We start from the raw sequence: 5,539 nt of genomic DNA, 5'->3' as shown, positions 1-5,539 counted from the left end.
GACTCAGGTCTCTGAGTTTGTGAAGCACAGTGCTGGAGCTGTGGCAGTCTGCTGGGACAGAGCGTGAGAGAGAGGCGTGAGAGGTCTGTGAGAGGTCTGAAGGAGTTCAGACCGCTCATTTAAAAAGGAGCTGGGCACGCCTTCCATAACCAGACTTGAAGTTTGTCTCTAATAACTGCTATGGTGTGCCAATTTGGATATGAGTCAGTAACACTAACCCTATAAAAATAGTACCCAACAAATGCACCATTTCCTCCTGTTAGAGTAATCTTTTGTAATGAGCCTTTTAAAAAAATGAAACCATTCTTTTATATGCAGTAAAATTATAGTAGTTGATTATAGTCCTTTTTTTTAGGCTTTATATGTTTTTAATTTCTGTGCATAGGAAAGCTATTGTAAAACAAGCAATTGTGTTTGAAATGGTATATTTATCTGCCGTGCTGTGTGGAAAGATAGGTTGCAGGGTTTTTTTAATTACATGACTGTAATAGAGGCCTTGCAAAACATTGATCACAGAGATAAATACATTACTTATGATCCATAAATGTTACTTAGGGTGAACTAATAGATATTACTTCAGTGACAATTGCTACAGTGTTAAAATAGTTAAACTTCCCCTATACGTAGGCCCAGGGACGTGCACACATTTGGAGGTGCTATTGCTCTAAACTAGAAAAAGGGCCTCCCCCCCCGAAAAAAACATAAGACCTTTTGAAAATTCTAACTTGTTTTTAATGTAAAAGGTTAATAAAATAAAAACACAACACTGTCATTGCAAGTGACACTCAGTTTACATTTATGTCCAACTGCTAAATTCGTTATCCAGGCACATTTTTTGTTTTGCGGTCCATATCTCATTAAAATATCTAATGTTAGTAACTATTAAAGAAAAATGGGGACAATTCTGTTTTAATGTAGTTTGACCCTTGTAACTGCTGAGCAGACATAATGATAAAATACGATGGTCAAACTAAAGTAGAGACATGGCAGAAATCCTACAATGACAGTGAAGTGTTCTCCGTGAGAGGGCGATCAAGAGAAGTGAGAGAGCGGCCCCGTCGAGGGAGTTTACAGATGAAAAGACACAGAAAGACAGAAGCACAATAACATGTATATTTGGGTGTTTTTTTGTGTAAATAACCGACAGTGTCAAGAGGAATTAAAGTCCCCTGGTTTGTCCCCTACTCTAACTGCCATGAGAAAACTCAAAATCAATATAAGCATATTCAAAAATGGGGACATTTCCGGGGGCAGGCCACCAAAGCCAGGCAGGCATTTGGTATGATCACCATATGTTAAGAACTCAGGCACTTAGGAGGTAGGACACAATTGCACGACCCGGGAGACAGAGGTAAAGTATTGGTAAGATACTTTATTTTTTCCAAAAAAAAACACGATGAACAAACTAATCTCAGATTGAGATGACACAAAACTGAGAACAAAATGATAATCGCTCACGTGGTGAGGAACAAAACTATTCTTTGAGCACAAAAGAGCATAGACCTGACCAAGGCAAAAGACAAGGAGCATAGACCTGACCATGACAAGAAACAAGACCTTCCATGGCAAAAGACAAACACGAACTGACACTGAACACTGGGAGACAGGCACATTTAAACACAGGGTAACAAGACACAGGTGGGAACAATCAGGGGCGGGGCTGACATTGATGAGCACAGGAGACACAGAAGGGGTGACAGGTGAAAACAATCAGGAAATTAGACACACCAGGGAAACTAACGACAGACATGAAAACACAGGGGAAAAGACCAGACAATACACAGGGAGGAAAACATGACAAGGAGAAAAGCAAAACACCCACTACCAGACACACAAAACTAAACACAAGAATCGTGACAGAACCCCCCCCCCCCTCAAGGGACGGATTCCAGACGTACAAAAAAAATAATCCAAAAAGGGTGGGTGGAGGGGGTCCGGAGGACGGGTCCGGAGGACGGGTCCGGAGGACGGGTCCGGGACGACAACCCAGAGGCAAAGCGCAGTCCATGATGGGTGTCTCGGGTGGACGACCCAGGGGCGAGGCAGAGTCCATGATGGGTGTCTCGGGCGGACGACCCAGGGGCAAGGCAGAGTCCATAATGGATCTCTCGGGCGGACGGCCCGGGGGCAAGGCAGAGTTCATAATGGAGTCCTAGGGGTGGACCGCCCGGGGGCAAGGCAGAGCCCATGATGGAGTTCTCGAGCGGACGGCCCGGGGGCAAGGCAGAGTTCATGGTTGAGTCCTCGGGCGGACGGTCCGGGGGCAAGGCAGAGTTCATGGTGAAGTCCTTGGCTGGGGAACTCAGGAGACCGGGCTCTAGGGCGAAAGCCGCTGGGAACTCAGGAGGCCGGGCACAAGGACGGGCAGGAGCTGGTGGAACCCCTGGCGGGTCAGGCGTAGACGAGACCCTGGACGGAACCTGGGCTGATGTCAGTGGGACCCACGACGGAGCAAGGGCTGGTGTCGATGGGACCCAAAACAGGACAGGACACAGTGTTGGCAGGAAACTCGGCGGGGCAGGTCTCGGCGGGACCCCCAACGGAACAGGACATGGAGCTGGCAGGACCCCGGACGAAACAGGTGTCGGCTGGACCGCCAATGGCACAGGACATAGGGTTGGCAGGACCCCCGGCAGAAGAGTAGTCGGCGGGGCCTCCAACGGCACAGGACATAGGGTTGGCAGGACTCCCTGCAGAAGAGTAGTCGGCGGGGCCTCCAACGGCACAGGGCATAGGGTTGGCAGGAAACTCGGCAGAAGAGTAGTCGGCGGGGTCTCCAACGGCACAGAACATAGGATTGTCAGAATCCCCGGCAGAAGAGTAGTCGGCGGGGCCTCCAACGCCACAGGGCATAGGGTTGGCAGGACCCCCGGCAGAACAGTAGTCGGCGGGGCCTCCAACGGTGCAGGGCATAGGGTTGGCAGGACCCCTGGCAGAACAGTAGTCGTCGGGGCCTCCAACGGCGCAGGGCATAGGGTTGGCAGCACCCCCGGCAGAACAGTAGTCGTCGGGGCCTCCAACGGCACAGGACATAGGGTAGGGACTTGAGAGGGAACTTGAGGGGAGACTTGAGAGGTGACTTGAGAGGGAACTGGAGAGGAGACTTGAGAGGGAACTTGAGAGGAGACTTGAGAGGGAACTTGAGAGGAGACTCGAGAGGTGACTCGAGAGGGAACTCGAGAGGAGACTTGAGAGGGGACTCGAGTGGGAACTTGAGCGGGGACTTGAGGAGGAACTCGAGAGGAAACTCGAGAGGAGACTCCAGAGGTGACTCCAGAGGTGACTTGAAAAAGGACTCCAGAGGGAACTCGAGAGGGAACTTGAGCGGGGACTCGAGAGGGAACTTGAGCGGGGACTCGAGGGGGAAACTGAGCGGGGACTCGAGGGGGAAACTGAGAGGGAACTTGAGAGGTGACTTGAGAGGAGACTTGAGAGGTGACTTGAGAGGGAACTCGAGAGGGGACTGGAGAGGGAATTTGAAAAGGACCTTGACAGGGGACTCGAGAGGGAACTTGAAAAGGACCTTGACAGGGGACTCGAGAGGGAACTTGAGCGGGGACTCGAGGGGGAAACTGAGAGGTGGCTTGAGGGGGAACTCGAGAGGAGACTCGAGAGGGGACTTGAGAGGGGACTTGAGAGGTGACTTGAGAGGAGACTTGAGACGGTCGGTAAGCCGACAGGGCACAGGAAGCTGGCATCAGCCGAAGAGCCAGTACTGGAGCCGAAACTGGAGTTGGGACCATGGTTACTGGGGCCGGTAGTGAAGCTGGAACCGTGGCTGCTGGGGCCGCCACTGGAGCAGTCCGCAGGTGAGGGATCAAACGATTCATCTTTTCAGCCAGCTGTTGCAGCTGTGTAGAGATGTCTTCCTGAATCTCTGCCTGGCGTCTTCTCTGCTCTTGTATTCTCTGGGTGGCCATACCCAGCTGTTCCTCATGGTGAAAAACGTTCACGCCGTGTGCTGACAGAGCGGCGTGAAGTGTTCTTGGGTCGGCTGGGTCCATAATGGTCAGTTTGTTCTGTTAAGAACTCAGGCACTTAGGAGGTAGGACCCAATTGCACGACCCGGGAGACAGAGGTAAAGTATTGGTAAAGTATTTTTTCCAAAAAAAAACACAATGAACAAAAAATGGTCTCCAACTAATCTCAGATTGAGATGCAAAAAACTGAGAACAAAATGATAATCGCTCACGTGGTGAGGAACACAACTTTTCTTTGAGCACAAAAGAGCATAGACCTGACCAAGGCAAAAGACAAGGAGCATAGACCTGACCATGACAAGAAACAAGACCTTCCATGGCAAAAGACAAAAATGAACTGACACTGAACATCTTCTTCTTCTTCTTCTTCTTCTTCTTCTTCTTCTTCTTCTTCTTCTTCTTCTTCTTTAGTATTTATTGGCGGTTGGCAAACCAACTTGTAGGTGCATTACCGCCACCAACTGGACTGGAGTGTGGACAAGAGACTATGCAGAAAACAATAAACAAAACAAAACAAAGAACCAAAACTCTAGATTATTTGAAATGTATCAATTTCTCTTAGAAACGTAATAATCTCACAATATATATTGCCTGATGTTTTCCCTAACAGCCCTGATAGCGACAAGTCATGGAATTTTGCTTTCTTCAGTGTGTGGAAAAGCACATTTCTCTGAGTACTATATTTCCTGCAAAGCAGTAAAACATGCTCAACAGTTTCTGGCTGGCTACAGTGGATACCATAGACTGGGTGTACACTTTCCGGTTGGATGCTTTCCTATTATACTTAATGTATGATTGAGACCTGTATGACCTATTCTCATCCGAGAAATGACATTTTCCTCCCTTCTTTTAAACCTGCCTTCCTTCCATCCCCCACATACCTTTGAATTGAATAAAGATGTCTTCCTGTATCACTAAGGTCCCAATGTTCTTGCCATGCTGTTTGTGCATATTTCTGAATGAATGTTTGAACCTCCGCTTTGCCGAGTGGAACTTCTATGTCTATGTTCATACTTCTGAGTGTTTGTTTGGCCAGAATATCCACCTGTTCATTACCCTCCACACCAACATGAGCAGGAACCCAGAGGAAACGAGTTGCTATGCCTTTGTTTTGCATTTTATATACAATTAGAAATATTTCATTTATTATGTCCATTCTAGATGAAGATCTGCCTGATCGTATACTTGATAATGCTGAAAAGCTGTCAGATGCAATTCCACTGTTATGTATTTCTTTCTCCTCTATCCATTTCAATGACAGCACCAATGCCAACAACTCTGTGGTGTACACTGACACATGGTCTGTTACCCTTTTCTCTATATGTGTATTACTCACTGGGATATACACTGCTGCCCCTGCACGCCCTGCCTCTGGATCTTTGGAACCATCTGTAAATATGATTGTTGAGTCTGAGTGATGTCTTGCAAAGTGATTCCGGACTATGTGCCATACTGGTAGTTCTTTCTTTTCCTTGAACTCCTCTCGTATATTGAGGTCTGCACTTGGCAATGGGAACAACCAGGGTGGATGGACGAGATTGGAGCTGTGGGGCAATACT

The sequence above is a fragment of the Pseudochaenichthys georgianus genome, chromosome 19, assembly GCF_902827115.2.
Source record: "Pseudochaenichthys georgianus chromosome 19, fPseGeo1.2, whole genome shotgun sequence".
In the NCBI taxonomy this organism is placed as follows: Eukaryota; Metazoa; Chordata; class Actinopteri; order Perciformes; family Channichthyidae; genus Pseudochaenichthys; species Pseudochaenichthys georgianus.
This window is presented reverse-complemented; position numbering follows the sequence as displayed.